General features: G+C 44.2%; 1 protein-coding gene across 2 annotated transcripts in view; it reads right to left on the bottom strand.

Annotated features, from left to right (window-relative positions):
* The window catches only part of TRIM26 (tripartite motif containing 26), a 28,516-nt gene extending 21,148 nt beyond the window's left edge, over nucleotides 1–7,368 (bottom strand). The window contains exon 1 of one of the 2 annotated variants that reach the window (XM_037732040.1): nucleotides 7,220–7,368. The gene's annotated coding sequence lies outside the window, so the exon portion shown is untranslated. The remainder of the gene's footprint in view (nucleotides 1–7,219) is intronic. The other variant, XM_017510511.2, reaches the window with a different exon arrangement.
* Nucleotides 7,369–17,809: the final 10,441 nt, after the last annotated feature.

The raw sequence follows: 17,809 nt of genomic DNA, 5'->3' as shown, positions 1-17,809 counted from the left end.
AAAAAAAAAAAAAAAAAAAAAAACTTCCTAAGAGATTCTAAAGTCTATCCAGGAGTGTGAATCACCAGAACCCCCTTATTTACAGAGGAAGAAAGTGAGGGCCAGAGCCTTGGACTGATTTGCCCAGTGGCAGAGCTGCCTGGCAGCAAGGCCAGAGCTAGCACGAAGTGGGGTGAGGTGCACCTCCCAACTCTGGGCTTCTTCCACTCCACCACATGCTGCACTTTGGTGCCTGGAAAATGAACTCTCCCCCACCCATAGGGAGTGCTGCAAAGGGTGAGCCTCACAGGCAGAGGAAACCAGCTGCCAGAGAAAGGGTAGTGGTAAGTTTGAGGAGCTGACAATTGGCCACAGGTGGAGTGCAGTGGGGCGAGCAGAGGGAGGGTGGAGAAACAGGAGGGAACAGATTATGCAAGACTGTGACCCAGGTTAAGAATTTTGGACTTTATCCTAACAGCCCTGGGCAGCCATTGAGGGTTTAAGCAGCAGGGTGTTAAAATTTATTCAACAGCTAGCAGATGTTTATTAGGTGCCTAATATGTGTCAGGCACTGAGGTTACGGCAGAGAATGAAAATGGCAAACTCCCTGCCTTACCAGAACTTAATCCAGTAACCTGAGGAATCCTGCAGAAGCTGAAATCAGATCCAACTGTGGGATCATCAAACCCTCAGGATTTCCTGATTTACATAAACCTCCTCTCTCTCCTTTGCTGCCTCAGTGCTGCAGCCACTCTGGCCTTCCTTTTGTTCCTCAAGCACACTCGGTCATGGTCACCTGTTAAACTGCCAATCTGCCCAGGTGATCAACCTGGTTAAACCCCTCAAAGGCTTTCTGGAATAAAGTCAAAACTCCTGCCCTTCCTTTCTTCTGTGAGGAGGCTGTCCCAGGAGATCCTAGCTGGATCTTAGATAGTCATGGCCCAGCCCCTGTCTTCAGGCTCATTTCCTGCCACTCCCCATCTCAAACTCAAACTCACAGCCAAACCAAACCACTCTCCAAGACACAAAGTGCCATACATTTTCCTAATCCTGTTGAAAATGTTATTCCCAGGCCCGGCGCGGTGGCTCATGCCTGTAATCCCAGCACTTTGGGAGGCTGAGGCGGGCGGATCACAAGGTCAAGAGATCAAGACCATCCTAGCCAACATGGTGAAACCCTGTCTCTACTAAAAATATAAAAATTAGCTGGGCTTGGTGGCACATGCCTGTAGTCCCAGCTACTCGTGAGGCTAAGACAGGAGAATCGCTTCAACCCAGGAGGCAGAGGTTGCAGTGAGCTGAGATCACGCCACTGCACTCCATTCCTGGCGACAGAGCAAGACTCCATCTCAAAAAAAAAGACAGAAAAGAAAATGTTATTCCCTCTGTCTAGAACACCATCCCTTTTCCACTTGGCAAATTCCTTTTCTAGCTTGAAGTCTCAGCTGAAAGCCACCTCCTCTAGCAATTATTTCCTGACCTGTCAGAATGGGTCCAAGAGTAGTCTAGTTATACAGCCCGAAAACACCCCCATGCTGCACCCTGTACTTCTCTGTAATTTTAAGTCCTGACTTATTAGTATAATTACTCGCTTAACACCAGCTTTTCCCACCAAACAAGGAGAGAGATTGTGTCTGCCTTATCCCCAGAATCTGCATAGTACTTGGCACAAAGTAGACAAAAATTGGCTGAGAAAACAAAGCACGAGCACAGAGTATCTGTCACAAAGAAGACACTTCCTACGTGTCTGCTGAAGGAATGCAAACAATCGTAGCCACCTGCCCTTTCTCTCCAGCAAGATGGCAGTAAATTAGTAGAGAGAGAAGCAATTTCTTTTTTTTTTTTTTTTGAGACGGAGTTTCGCTCTTGTTACCCAGGCTGGAGTGCAATGGCGCGATCTCGGCTCACCGCAACCTCCGCCTCCTGGGTTCATATTCCCTGTAGCAGCAAGAACAGTGGGCTGCATGTCCCCATCAAGTCATTGTTTCCAAGGTTTCGCTCCAGGAACTTACAGAAACCAGAAGAAAAAGCTGTGTCTGAGAAAATGGCTGTTGTGGAGGAAGCTATAATAGTAAGAATCACTCCTTCCCTTTTCTTTAGTTTTAGACCTCCATATACACCCCAGAAACAACAGAGTTTATTTTCTCAGGTTTTGAGCCTCAAATGGAATTTTTTTCCTTTTTTTTTTTTTTGGCATGTATTTTTCCAGCGGCAGGGGTGGGGAGGGAACTGATCACATTTTAAGGCTCATTCATATTATTATAAGCTGATTTTATTTTAATTGCTACTCTGACTACAATTTTTAATGCAGTCTACTGATAGCCATATAAGTTGTTCCCGTTTGGGACAATTACAAACACTACTTCCATGAATATTTCTGCACACACATCCTAGCACACACAGGCAAGATGAATCCTCAATTTGACTAATCAGGCCAAACTGTTTCCAAAGTGACTATACTGTTGTGCAGTCTGCCCAGCAGGCTATGAGCACTCATGCTGCCCCACAGCCCCACCAACACCTGGTATTATCAGCTTTAATTTTTGCCACTCTGGAGGATGGGGGAGAGAGAGAGAGAGAGAGAGAGAGAGTGTGTGTTTAACTCTCCAAAAGGAAACAGCATGAGAGAGACCCAGTAACAGGCCAAGGAATCCTATAGCAGCAGACCAGATACTGTGCTCCTTGACCCAACTAGTAAATGGTGTAAATGTTTATCTTTGGGGAAAGAAGGGGGAGGGCCCACCCAGCTTCGGTTCTTCTTCCCCTTGGTAACTATGAGTTAGTGAGATGGAGATATTCTAACCGTTAATCCAGGGAGAGGGAGGAAGCTAAGCCATCAGCTAGGAAGTTACTCCTTTTCATCAAATTTGAGACACCTATGACATCACATTTTAGCATCTCTGAAATGTTTTCAATGGCATGTCTTAATTTAACCGGCAAAATATTTTTTTGATATGGAGCATAAAATAAGGGCACATAAAAGAATTGATGGTGCTGTGGTTTGAACATGTCCCCCAAAAGTTCACGTGTTGGAAACTTAATTGCCAATGTAACGGTATTAAGAAGTGGGGTCTTTAAGATGTGACTGGGTCATGAGGGTGGAACTCTCATGATGGATTAATGCCATTCTTGCTAGAGTCCATTGGCTTCCAGATCCGTGAGCTGAATAAACATCTGTTGTTTACAATTTAACCAGCCTGTGGTATTCTGTTACAGCAACAGAAAATGGATTAAGATAAATAGCATCTTAGATTTGGTGAGATGTGGCATATCTCCTAAAAACTGTTCCCAGAATCATCCTTCTAGCACACAGGATCTCATCCTGTTATTCTCCCGCTTCAAATCTTCTAGCTGAGGTTGGGCTTGGTGTCTGTAATCTGAGCACTTTGGGAGGCTGAGGCAGGAGGATCCCTTGAACCCAGGAGTTCAAGACCAGCCTGGGCAACATAGGGAGACCCTGTCTCTTAAAAAAAATAAATAAATAAAATAATTAATTAATTAAAATACAAACAAACAAACCAAAAAAACTCCTACTAGCTGAGGTCAAAACTGCACAGGCATCCTCCTCTGCCCCCATCCGGTTAGCCCCAACTTACCTATCCAGCCCCAAATCCTGCCTCGTCCTACCTAATTCTCTGGCCATGAGATACACTGAACCAGGGAGACAACAGCCCCTTCACTCTCCACTCTCCACCCATGCCCTTCTACGAGCTCTTCTCTCCGGTCCAGCTCGTCCTTGAAGGCTTGAATACAATTTGTCCCCTTATCTGTGAAGTCTTTCTTGTGCCCATCCCATCACTGAGTTGAATGTAACCCTCCTCTGGAGAGCTCCTACAGCTTTGCATACATTATATTTCTATGATCACACTACCACACTGCTTCATACAGTGGCACCCCTCCATCCACTGAAAATACATTCATACAGGAGTCCCCTCAATCCTCAGGAGATGCATTCTAAGACTCCCAGTGGTGTCTGAAACCTACGTTTCTTTCTCCTACACATACACACTTATAATAAACTTTATAAAGCAGGCACAGAAAGATTAACAATAATAACAGAACGGAATTTTAACACTATACCATAATAAAAGTTATATGCCTGTAGTCTCTCTTTTGAAATATCTTGTACTGTACTCACCCTTCTTGTGATGGAGGAACAGTGGGATGGCAAGAGATTTCATCATGCTACTCAGAACAATGCACATCTAAAACTTGTGAATTACTTCTGAAATTTTCTGTTTACTGTCTTTGGACTGAGGTTGATGGTGGGTAACTGAAACCATGGAAAATGAAGCCATGGATAATTGGCTGTAATTGATATTTTTATCTGTCTTCTCTCCCAACCAGAATGTAAACCCAAAGGTCATGCCTCACTGATGTTTTTATCTCCAATATCCGGTACAAAGTAGAGGGTCTGCAAATGTTTGTGAAATTAATATGCTCCTCTAATTCCAGAGCCTTGGCATCTCCATTCTCCCCCCTTTCATCACACACCCCACTTTCCCACATTAAAATTCTGCTTCGGCAGCAGGCTCCCAGGGCTCTCCTTAGATTAGACATTCTTGGCCACACACATTACCTAAATCTCTCCTGGTCTCCCTCTGCATGCATACAATTTTGGGAGGAAGGACAAAATTCCATTTCTATCAAGTTGGCAAAATCTAATTCATCCCAACACCAGCCAAATTATGCTTTTGTCTTCTAAAACCAACTTCCCATTCTCTGTGTCTTTTCTATTCAGATCCTGGGGGGATCCAAGTCTGAAGTCACACCAAGAAGCCTCAGTTCAGACCACGGGCTCTCGTCTGAGGTTTGCAGTGTCCTCTGTGGTGGTCACATCCAATCTGAGTCCAACTTGTTTGTCCCTTGCAGGAAGTGGCATCTAAGAAGTCATCCACTGCCTTGGGCCTTCAGTCTCCTTACCTCTTAACAAGGGGAAAATATTTTGCCAAGTTTACCAGGCTACTTGAGGTTCAAGCAAGGTCACATTAAGTATAAGTGTCTCATTAGCAAAAAGCTCTATAAAAATACATGCTGGGAAGGAGCACAGGAGCCAATGTGAAACAGCTCCCAACAGCCAAAGCTGCAATAATCTGAGCAACAAAATAAAGTAGTGCTGAATTATAAACCAAAGCATAAATGTCCGAGTCTACACTGAAATTAATGATTTAATAAATTAATAAATGGGGGAGAAGAGAGAAACAAATCTTCCATGCAGAATAACTGCAAATAATATCTGTAGGGGCTGGGTATGGTGGCTCACACCTGTAATCCCAATGCTTTGGGAGGCTGAGGCGGGTGGATCATGAGGTCAGGTGTTTCAGACCAGCCTGGCCAACATAGTGAAACTCCGTCTCTACTAAAAATGCAAAAAATTAGCCAGGCATGGTGGCGGGCACCTGTAATCCCAACTATGCGGGAGGCTAAGGCAGGAGAATCACTTGAACCCGGGAGGCAGAGGTTGCAGTGAGCTGAGATCACACCACTGCACTCTAGCCCAGGCGACAGTGCGAGACTCCATCTCAAATATATATATGTGTAGATACTTGCCCTAAGATATGGGCTGCACTTAGTGACTTCATTCAAGAGGACAATACATGCAAAGAGTGGAAAAGAGAGTAACTGTACAGTGGAGAAACCTGAAAAACACTCTCTCAGCTAAGATCAATATTAAGTCATAAATCATGTTGATAGTACATGCCCTTGACAGAATGGGATGAAAATGATAATCTACCTCTGCGTTCTTCCTCCCAGTTACTCATAAGCCTAGTCTAAGGTGAAACACATCAAATTCCAATAGAGGGGCATCCTACATTATATACGACCAGTATTCTTCAGTACTGTCAAGGTCATCTAAACAAGTCTGAGAAACTGCCACAGCCAAGAGGAGCATAAGGAGACATGACAACTAAATGTAATGTGGTAACCTGCATGGAATCATGAGACAGAAAAAGTACTGAGGTAAAAACTAAGGAACTCTAGGCCGGGCGCGGTGGCTCAAGCCTGTAATCCCAGCACTTTGGGAGGCCGAGGCGAGTGGATCACGAGGTCAAGAGATCGAGACCATCCTGGTCAACATGGTGAAACCCCGTCTCTACTAAAAATACAAAACATTAGCTGGGCATGGTGGCGCGTGCCTGTAATCCCAGCTACTAAGGAGGCTGAGGCAGGAGAATTGCCTGAACCCAGGAGGCGGAGGTTGCGGTGAGCCGAGATCGTGCCATTGCACTCCAGCCTGGGTAACACGAGCGAAACTCCTTTTCAATAAAAAAAAAAAAAAAAAAAAAACTAAGGAACTCTGAACACACTATGGACTTTGGTCAATAATAATGTATTGATATTGGTTCGTTAATTGCAACAAATGTACCACGCAGAGGTAAGATGTAAATAACAGGGGACCCGGTTTGGAGCATGTGGGAACTTTGTACTATCTTCCCAATTTTTCTGTAAATCTAAAAGTGTTGTAAGAAATAAAGTCTACTTAAAAAATAAAATTGCAATTTTTGAAACATTAAAAAAAGCCTATTTTTTAAGGTGATTTTTGAACTTGGGGAAAAACATGTTAAGCATTATGACTTCAGCTAACAGTTAAACAGGAGGTTAAGGCATGCATAAACGAATGTCATTCTCCCCTCTTTTGAAGCACACACAAATTGTGGTGTCAAAATTTGAAATCCTACTGGAGATTTGTGTTTCCCTCCCATTTACTTCACAAAGTTAATTTACACATTTTTTCTAAGGCCAAATAGGGAGAAAATCAGTAAGAAAAATGTTAATGGGCTGGAGTGAGTGAAAGCACAGCTCCAAGTATTTGTGGCTAAACCCGCTCACTCCGACCAAAAAAAAAAAAAAGAAAGAAAGAAAGAAAGAAAAAGAAAAAAGCAAGCATGACACTTTGGTCAGGGAGCTGGATTAGCCTCCTATCTACCAGGCTCCAAGCAAACGGACGGTCTACCAGGCCCCGCTTACTTCTGGTTCCGCAGACTATAATGGATCGGAATCTGAGAAGGACACCAGAAAGCGAGGAGGACCCAAGAGGAAGAGGAGAATGGAAGGACAAGCAAGCAGGAGGGACGAGGCTGGCGGGGAGGACGCAGCGAACTTGACCCCCTCCTGAGCCCGCCCGGGGGCCTGGCCCCGTTCTGAACCCGGGCCCGGCGGCCGCGTTGGGTCGCCCCAAACCCGGGGCGCGTGCGACACTGTTGCTTCGCTTATCTCTCATCCGACATCCCCTACTCACCGGTCCCGAGCTCCGGGCGGCGAACCCCTGCCGGGGTCCCTCCTCTCTCGCGCCGGTCTGTTCCGGGTCCCGCTTCTCCACGAGCAACCAGCGCGACAGCTCGTCCCGGCCCCGTAATCTCCCGGCTATTCGGGGCCCTTCGCCGAGATTTCTCCCAGACCAGCCCCGGGATTGGCTCCTGCTGAACTCCGTCTTCCAATAGGAACCTTAGCGCCTTTTACGTCACTGATCACCGGGCAAATCCCCAGCCATCTGATTTCAGTTTTCATTTCTCTGCCCGTGGTGCGGGGCTCCACCGGTAGAGAAAGAAAAACTGAAGTCAGGCGGGACCGAGGCTGCGCCAAGAGCCGCAGGCTGAGTTTGGCGCGTAATCCAGGTGGCCTGTTACACGGTTTAAGGGAGCAAATCCTAAGGCTTATGAGGCCCCTACGTAGGACTCTGGGGGTGCAATAATCCCCTTTCCACCTCTCGAGACCCCTCACTGCCCAACTCTGGCCTTCCGCTTGATCAGGGTCCGAGGGCGCTTTGAGGCGAAGGTGGCGCTCGCCAGGGGCTCAACTGTAAATAGTGAGTCCCTTCCCCTAACATGACCTAATTTTGCTTCCAGAACAAAGCAGGATTTCAGCAAGCAAATAGCAGAGACCTATTTACAAAAATTACTTCCTAGGTAAAATAACGTTCAACCAGGCAGCCATTGTCGCCATTCGACGGAAGGTAAAACTGAGGTTCCAGAAGCTGAAGGGTCTGGGCCCAGTTCAGGGAGGTTGTTTCCGCTCCTCGACGCTGAATCTAGAAACCAGAGGCTGCAAAGCGGGCCGAGACTCGGGTTCCCAGGGTCCCTGGTGGGGAGGTTTCCAGAAGGCTCGGGCGTGTCCTTACGGCCCTGGAAGCTGAGGCCGCTGGAGCGGACGCGGGTGCCCAGCCTGCGCTCGCTTCCTGTTCTGCCTGCAGCCGCTGCGTCCAGTCCAGCCGCGGGGCCATGCCCTGTGCTGCCGCTGGCGTGTCCCAGGCACCGCCGCGTGAAGATCTCCGTCTTTCCTAGCCAACTGGGCGGCCGCGGCGATCGACGCGTGCACTGGGCTGGGAGCAGGCTGGAAGAGGCGGCACAGGTCATCCGGGTCAGCCAGTGCCCTGCTCCCAAGGCTGGAGATGTAGCTGGGACACTGGTCACCCACCTAGTCAGTGGTGAGAGGATGGGCCACATTGTTTGGGTATTCATGAATGGAGGAGCTCAGGGTCCTAGACCCTAAAACCTGCCGCATCTTCACCCCTCCTCCGCTGGGAGTGGGGAAATTTGCACTGCATTTACGCAGTGTGGCGAAGTGGGTGGGACATTCAGAAGAAGCCACGCCCACATTTAACATCCCGCGTCCTTCCCTTCTACCCTGCCCCGCCCCGCATTTTGTCTTTTTTCCCTTTGTCTGGCAGTGTAACTCACGCTGCTCCTCCGATCTGGGAGGGATGTAGACCTCACCTGCTTAGCACAACTCTGGCGGGCCTGTGCTCTGGAGGTGGTCTCAGCACATCCTGCCTAGACCCTTTTCATACCTGCTTTTTTAGTTGGTATTGTGGGAACAAAGTGTGTTTAAGATGCTCCTTTGAATCGCTTGAACCCAAGAGGCAGAGGTTGCGGTGAGCCATGATCGTACCATTGCACTCTAGCCTGGGCAACAAGAGTGAAACTCTGTCTCAAAAAAAAAAGTGCTCGTTAACCCATTCACAGGCCATTCTGGGCCTGGCCTGGGGCACTGACATAACAGCCCCTCTTAGCTCTCTGATCTCCCTCATGCCACTTTTCCCTCAGCCCCTGTGCTTTAACTTCTGTGGTCTTTGTTATAAGTAAAATTTCAATGCCACGAAAGAAATAAAACTTGAAGATAAATCCTCTAAGCAAGGCAGTTTACTTCTATAGAAGGGTGCGGCATAGAGATGGAACAATGGCTGCCGCAGGCTTGTGGGGAGAAGGGGTACTTATGCCTGATGGGGGTTGTCCCTACTGCTGTGTCGTTCCCCTATTGGCTAGGGTTAGACTGAACAAGCCAGACTAATCCCAATTGGCTATTTTAAAGAGAGCGGGAGTGGCAGATTGGGTGTTTTGGTGGGAAGGACAGTTATGGATGAGTCAGAGCAGGTAGCCAGGGGTGACCTAGGTCAAAGAAAGTATCGGAGCAGGTGACTGGAGCAGGTGGCCACGATGAGTCAGGATGGAGCTGGGCTGGGGGAACAGATGTGAACTACTGATTAGAACCGGTGGAGAAGGTTGTTTACCAGAATTACAAGGAAGTTAAACTTTAAAATAGAGAATTAAAGACTAAGACAGCTGAACATACTGACATACTGATTCTTTGAAGAGAAACTTGAGGTTCACTATAACATCTTGAAACTCTCTGCCCCAGCCCCTTGCATGGCTTCCCTCTTCTTGTCAATGATGTCTCTGTTTAATTGGCATCTCAGAAAGGTCTTCCTTACCTAGTTGAAACCAGTTCCCCATCATGCATTATTCTGTTTTCCTTTCTTCATGCATTTATCACCATTTGAAAGTATCTTGTTCATTTCTTTGTCAATGTGTTTATTTTCCATCTTCCTCCCCCTCAGTGTAAGCCCCAAGAGAGTTGAGATATCCCGTCTTCCACGCACATGGCTTCCATGTCAACAAATGTATGTTAACTGAATGAGCTCAATGTGGGCATTTCTAAAGCTGCCTGGCCCTGCTTGGCTGCAGTATCAGTCACACACTCCCCTCTCCCACCACACTACATTGATTGGTGCAGATTCTCAAGTCCAAGTAAGGGTAAGAGAAACGGACTCTGGGAAAACAGGTTCTGCTTTGTGATGAAGGAGACAGCTTTGTAGCAGCTTTGTAGCTTTGTGCTACCTGCCGTCTACAGCTTTTCTCTCCATTTAAGGTTCTGAAGCACAGTTAAAATTTCTTCCTCCAGTTCTCCAGTTCTGTGGTCATACCAGATGGAGGCCAGGGCAGCATACGGGGCTGGGTAAGAGTGAGCTAAACTACACAGGGTTGAATTCTCCAATCTGCCACATTCTGTGAGGCATTGGGGCAGTTGCTCAACCTGTGTACCACAGGTTCTTCTTCTGTAACATGGAAGTAATTAGATCTGCTTCATATGGTTGTTATGAGGCTTAAATGTAAAGCTTTGAAATGTGAATCAGTGTTGGCTAGGCTAAAGGGTATAGTATAATTATTTGCATTTGAAATAAATAAATGGAACAAGAAGGTTTAGTAGGCATATTTCTTGAGCAGCTCTCGTTTAACCTAAGGAGGAACAAAAGGCTGCTCTCTAAAAATGAATTTGTATATGACAAGATACAGGAAATGCTACCCCAAAATATGGCACCTTGGAAATTGAGAAAACAGTAGAAACAGGAAGATTTCTCTGACCTTCTCTTGCTCCTTTCTCTCCTGAAGCAGGCCATAGAAACTAGAACTTCCCTCGCCCCTGCTTCCCTAAAGCAGGCCACAAAATCTAAGAAGGTCACTCTTTGACCTGCTCCCTCCTCTCTCCTTCATATGAAGAACCTCATATGACAGGTGAACATATGACAGGTTCTGCCCTATGCCCTGAGGGAAGGTCTGTCACACAGGTATGCCAAGAAGAAACTAACTAGATAGGCCTTGCTAACTTCTCCTCGGTTTATCACAGTTACATCCTACACTTTTGTCCATGCAATCATACTTCTGCCTAACTGTCCATACAACTACACAAATGTCTCCATTTCTTTGGGTTTTCATTTCTGAAAGTTCCTATGTCATGTAAAACTTGGATAAAAATAAATATGCATGCTTTTCTCTTGTTAATCTGTTTTTTGTTACTGGAGTCTCAGCATAAACCTTGTGATGGGTAAGGCAAATATATTAGTTTTTTCCCCTACATTTAGTATAAACATATTGAACTAAAATATAGCATTTAGAATCTCAGGGTTTTTTTGTTTGTTTTTTTTTTTGTTTTTGTTTTTGTTTTTTTAGTAGAGGCAGGGTTTCACCATGTTGGCCAGGATGGGCTCTATTTCCTAACATCATGATCTGCCTACCTCAGCTTTCCAAAGTGCTGGGATTACAGTCATGAGCCACCAAGCCGGGCCCAGAATCTCAGGGTTTTAAGAATACTAGAGCGCTTGGAAAGAGGCCTCCAAACAAAAATCAAACAAACAAAAAACCTGAAAACATGAACCTTCCATTGGTAATGAGGCAAAGAATCTGTTTGAATCTTTTGTGTGAAGGATACTTTGGTATTAGTGTCAGAATAAATAAATGAATATCTGTAAAGGAAAAGATAAAAGTTCTATCAATGAAACAATTTTTTTTTAATTTTTCTGTTCAAACTTGTGCACTTATACAATGAAACAATTTTAAACCAATATTTCCATTTTCTAGTAGAGGCATAAGCTAATAAATAACATTTGTGCTACTAAAATCTGCCTGCTTTTGTGCTAACAACTAGCTGCAGGGTAAAAAATAACAAGTTTAACTGTCCCTTTTAAAAGGAAAAAAAGGGATTTTGAATGCTAACAGCATTAACTACCGGGTTTTGAACAAAAAGCGTAGGCTGAACCAATCTCTCATGACTTGGGATGTCATTTATAATACCTTGTAATCCAAATTTGGTGACTTTTAAATGTCTATTAGCTCAAAAGTTAGTGAAAATATATTGTGTAATATATCATGACAAATTCAATTTAAAAATATATATATTTTTTGGAAACAGCATCTCACTCTGTCACCTAGGCCAGATGGTTCACTGCAGCCTCAACCTCCTGAGCTCAAGCAATTCTCCCACTTCAGCATCCTGAGTACCTGGGATTACAGGCACGGGCCACCATGCCCAGCTAATTTTTTGTATTTTTAGTAGAGACGGGGTTTCACCATGTTGACCAGGATGGTCTCGATCTCTTGACCTCGTGATCCACCCGCCTCGGCCTCCCAAAGTGCTGGGATTACAGGCGTGAGCCACCGCGCCCGGCCTAATTTTTGTATTTTTTAATAGAGACAAGGTCTGGCCGTGTTGCCCAGGCTGGTCTCGAACTCCTGGGCTCAATCCTCCTGACTTGGTCTCCCAAAGTGCTGGGATTACAGGCATGAGAAACCATACCCGGCCAAATTCAACTTTTCACTTTAACATTTCTGAGAATTCTAAGCTTTATGTGGTGATGGTACAGTTACCCTAGAATGTGAAATGGAATACTCTCATTAAATTTTAAAAAATTATTTTGGAAAATTTTAAACCTACACAGAAGTAGAGAAAATGTGAGCCACTTAGCTTCAACAATTATTAATATTTTGCTATGTTTCACTTTGTTGTTTGTTATTGCCTTTAAAAGAAAAAAAAAATGAGTATTTATAAAGCAAATCCCAGACATATTTCACTTTACCTGTAAATCCTTCCGTATGCTTTTTTTTTTTTTTCTTTTTTTTTGAGACAGAGTCTTGCTCTGTCATCTAGGCTGGAATGCACTGGCATAAACTTGGCTCACTGCAACCTCTGCCTCCTGGGTTCAAGCGATTCTCTCATCTCAGCCTCCTGAGTAGCTGGGACTATGGGCATCCACCACCACACCTGGCTAATTTTTGTATTTTTAGTAGAAACAGGTCTCCCTATGTTGGCCAGGCTGGTCTTGAACTCCTGGCCTCAAGTGATCCACCCCCCTTGGCCTCCCAAAGTGCTGGGATTATAGGCATGAGCTGCTGCACCCAGCCCTCATGTGCTTTTTTTATAGATGGGGACTTTGTTTATGTACCAAAATGCCATTATTGCACCACATTAAATTATTCTTATAATTACTCAATAATTTTATAATATCCAGTTCATATTCAAATTCTCTGCTTTTATCAAATACATATTTTTATAGGTGTTTGAATCCAAATCCAAATAAGGCCCACATAATTAAGGAAGAAAATCTCAAACTTGAAAATAGGCAAAATGATAACTATATGTCCTTTCTATGTGACACTGTAGCATTTTTCTTTCTTTCTTTCTTTTTTTTTTTTTTGAGGCAGAGTTTCACTCTTGTTGCCCAGGCTGGAGTGCAATGGCATGATCTCAGCTCATTCATTGCAACCTCCACCTATGGGCTCAAGCGATTCTCCTGTCTCAGCCTCCTGAGTAGGTAGGACTACAAGCATGCGCCACCATAGCCAGCTAATTTTTGTATTTTTAGTAGAAATGGGGTTTCACCGTGTTGGCCAGGATGGTCTCGATCTCTTGACCTCGTGATCCACCCTCCTCGGCCTCCCTAAGTGCTGGGATTACAGGCATGAGCCACTGCACCTGGCCTCACTGCAGCATTTTCTAACAGGTCTACATAAAAATTATCTAATTCTCTAGGGTAGTTTCACTTTGATTTAGTATTTTAGGGTATTTAGAGTATTCTTTAGGGGTAGACATTAACTTGTAAAAAAAAGTGATATCAATGCAAATGATTCTTAGTCAATAACAATGTCAATGAATTTTGTTCAGTGGAGGTATAGAAGATGGATGGCTAGTGTCTGTATATTCAATCTTCCAAATTCTCTTTGAACTAGTTCTTTTTTACTAGTCTCATGTTAGTATATCTTTGATACATGGTCATTTTTGCTTTGTATAGGATACTGTCATTGACTCTTAAAAATTATACTTTGGCAATACATTGCATTTTATTATTATGTCTCTTAATCTTATTACAACAATCTACCCTTCCCTTATTTTCTTTTCATTACTTTGCTGGAGAAGCCAGTTCATTTATTTTGTAGAATGTTCCACTTACTGGATTTGGTTGATTGCTTCCTCATGGTATCAGTTAACTTGTACTTCTATTTCCTGTGTATCTTAGATAAGATTCATAAGATAATAAAGGATGCTACGTAGTCATCTCTCATTCTAAACAATCAAACGTTTCCAATCTTTCACCGTGTGTCTCTAACCCAGATACTACTACTGTCTCTTTCTGCTGTAGAGGTAACCGTCAATCTGCATTTTTGTGATAATCATTCCTTAGCTTTTATTTTTATTTACTTAACTCAAGAGGGTTTATCAGATTTGGGTTCAATTTTTTTCTTTTTTTTTTTTTAGACGGAATCTCACTCTGTCACTCAGGCTGGAGTGCAATGGCTTGATCTTGGCTCACTGCAACCTCCACCTCCCAGGTTCAAGCAATTCTCCCACCTCAGCCTCCCGAGTAGCTAAGATTACAAACGCCCACCATTATGCCCTGCTAATTTTTGTATTCTTAGTACAGACAGGATTTCACAATGTTGAACCAGGCTGGTCTCGAACTCCCGACTTCAGGTGATCCCCTTCCACCCCGGCCTCCCAAAGTGCTGGGATTACAGGCGTGAGCCACCACACCCAGCTGGGTTCAATTTTTTAAGGAGAATACTTCAAAAGTAGTGCTGTGTACCTATGGTACCACATTTAGAGGTATATGATCTCATCCCACTTTTAGTGATGGTAGACTTGATGGAAGATTCAGGTATTGTCAGCCTGATCCCTCAATTCCCCAGTTTGCCAGTTACGGATTTACTGCCTCTCGGCTCCAAAAATAATCCTGAATCTTTTAAATATATTTTCTTTGCCAGCTGGCCCTGAAGCTTTGTCAGTAGAGGGCACTGGAGAGTCGCTGCAGGGAAAACTATTTTGCTTCCTGGTTCTGGTGTGCAGTTGCCAGGTTCCCGCGCTTTTCCAGAGCCTGCTCCTGGGGCACCCGAAACTTACCGAACGTCCAATTATTGCAGTGCACAGTCAGCAACATCCAGCAGACAGCAGCTTCCTTAGGCACCCCTCCTGAAGAGGTTTTATACTGGAATGTTTCTGGTATGAACAGCTTTTGCCTGCACCCTAGAGAGTGGGTTTCCAGCACTTTCTGCCATAGCAGAACCACCTTGATGTCTCTACTCTCCCTGACCAGGCTAGATCCCATCCTCTCTTGTTTTCTCAAAAATGAACTAACCGGCCCGGGTGCGGTGACTCACGCTGTAATCCCAGCACTTTGGGAAGCCGAGGCGGGTGGATCACGAGGTCAAGAGATCAAGACCATCCTGTTCAACATGGTGAAACCCCGTCTCTACTAAAAATGCGAAAAATCAGCTGGGCATGGTGCCGCGTGCCTGTAATCCCAGCTACTCGGGAGGCTGAGGCAGGAGAATTGCCTGAACCCAGGAGGCGGAGGTTGCGGTGAGCTGAGATCCCGCCATTGCACTCCAGCCTGGGTAACAAGAGCGAAACTCCATCTCAAAAAAAAAAAAAAAAAAAAAAAAAAAAAAAAAAAAAAAAAAAAAAAAAAAAAAAAAAAAAAAAAAAGAAAGAAAGAAAGAAAAAGAAAAAATGAACTAACCATCTATAAATATCAAAAAAAAAAAAAAAAAAGAAAGAAAGAAAGAAAAAGAAAAAATGAACTAACCATCTATAAATATCTACTCTCCTGCTTCAGTAATTTTTTTTTTTTACTGTTTTACTGAATTATTCTCATGAGCATACCAGCGTATTATAATTCATCACATTAAAAAACAAAACAAACTCCTTGATACCATAAGTTTTTAAAAGGTGTTTGCTCAAGGTACTCTCCTATTTTTCTGCTCCACATTTATAGCAAAATTTGAAAATATTCTGTTCCTGCTTTCTGTTTCCTTTTTTCTCTTTACTTAAGAACTGTGAAATGTATGTTCAAAGGTGTACATATAATGCATATACACATTTTAAAATATCGATCAGATAATAAAGGATGTTATGTAGTCATCTCTCATTCTAGGCAATCAAACATTTCCAATATCTTTTATTGTGTGTCCCTAACCAATAAATAAATCACTCTCCCTCTCTCTTGGCTAGAGCTGCATTTTGTGTGTGTGTGTGTGTGATAATCATTCTCTAGCTTTTATTTTTATTTATCTGTTTAATTTTTTTGAGATGGAGTCTCGCTCTGTTGCCCCGGCTGTAGTACAATAGTGCCATCTTGGCTCACTGCAACCTCTGCCTCCTGGGTTCAAGCGATTCTCCTGCCTCAGATCCTGAGAATCTGAGATTACAGGCATGCGCCACCACGCCTGGCTAATTTTGTATTTTTAGTAGACATGGGGTTTCTCCATGTTGGTCAGGCTGGTCTCGAACTCCCGACCTCAGGTAATCTGCCTGCCTTGGCCTCCCAAAGTGCTGAAATTACAGATGTGAGCCCCCGGACCCGGTCTCACTTTGTCATCCAGGCCAGAGTGCAGTGTCACAATTATAGCTCACTGCAGTATGTGAACTCCCAAGCCCAAGGGATTTTCCACCTTAACCTCCAGAGTAGCTGGGACTACAGCCTCATGCCATCACACCCAGTTAGCTTTTCTTCTTCTTCTTAATTTCGTAGAGATGGTGTCTTGCTATGTTGCCCAGGCTTGTCTCAAACTCCTGGCCTACAGCAATCCTACTGCCTCAACCCCCCATAGTGCTAGGATTAAAGACATCCGCCACCAGGCCGGCCATCCTAGCTTTTCCTTATATTTCCTTGATACATGTATGTATCCCTAAATAGGATATTGTCTAGTTTTGCCTATTTTTGAACTGTGTATACATGGAATTGTAATGTACATGTTCTTCTGTGACTTTATTTTTGAGATTCACCATCTTGATGCATATAGCTGTGGTTCATTCATTTTCACTGCTGCATAGTACTCCAAATTTGAATGTCCCATGTTTTTTTCTTCTCCATTTTACTATTCTTGGAACGTAGTTTGTCTTCATCTGTTTTGCTGTCATGATCAATGATGCTATGAACATTCTCATACTTGTACCCTGGCACATACCTGCAGGACTTTTTCTTTTTTCTTTCTTTCTTTCTTTTTTTTTTATTTGTTGAGATGGAGTCTTACTCAGTCGCCCAGGCTGGAGAGCAGTGGTGTGATCTCGGCTCACTGCAGTCCCCGCCTTCTGGTTCAAGTGATTCTCCTGCCTTAGCCTCCCCAGTAGCTGGGACTGCAGGTGCACATCACTACATCCGGCTAATTTTTGTATTTTTAATAGAGATGGGACTTCACCATATTAACCAGCCTGGTCTTGAACTCCTGACCTTGTGATCTGCCCACCTCGGCCTCCCAAAGTGTGGGGATCACAGGCGTGAGCCATTGTGCCAGGCCTAGTAGTGAAACTTCTGAGTCTTGGAATGTGGTTGCAGTATATATAGTGTTACTTTGTGAGGGGAGACTATTTCCTAGGGGTTATATAATTTACATTCCCTTTAGTGGCAGATGAAATTCCTATTAAACCACATCTGCAACTTTACTTGGTATTGTCAGTCTTTTGCCATTTTGCCATTTTGATATGTGTGAATATTTTTTGATATATTTTTTTTTGAGACAGTCTTGCTGTGTTGCCCAGGCTGGAGTGTTGTGGTATGGTGTTGGCTCACTGCAACCTCTGCCTCCAAGGCTCAAGTGATTCTCCTATCTCAGCCTTCTGAGTAGCTGGGATTACAGGTGCCTGCCACCATGCCCAGCTAATTTTTTGTATGTTTAGTAGAGATAGGGTTTCACCATGTTGGCCAAGCTGGTCTCAAACTCCTCACCTCATGATCCACCCGCCTAGGCCTCCCAAATCACTGCAATTACACATGTGAGCCACCACA

Source organism: Cebus imitator, unplaced genomic scaffold (genome assembly GCF_001604975.1).
Source record: "Cebus imitator isolate Cc_AM_T3 unplaced genomic scaffold, Cebus_imitator-1.0 Scaffold440, whole genome shotgun sequence".
NCBI classification, from domain to species: domain Eukaryota; kingdom Metazoa; phylum Chordata; class Mammalia; order Primates; family Cebidae; genus Cebus; species Cebus imitator.
The sequence above is the reverse complement of the archived record's forward strand: the minus strand, read 5'-3'. Positions and strand labels throughout refer to the sequence as shown.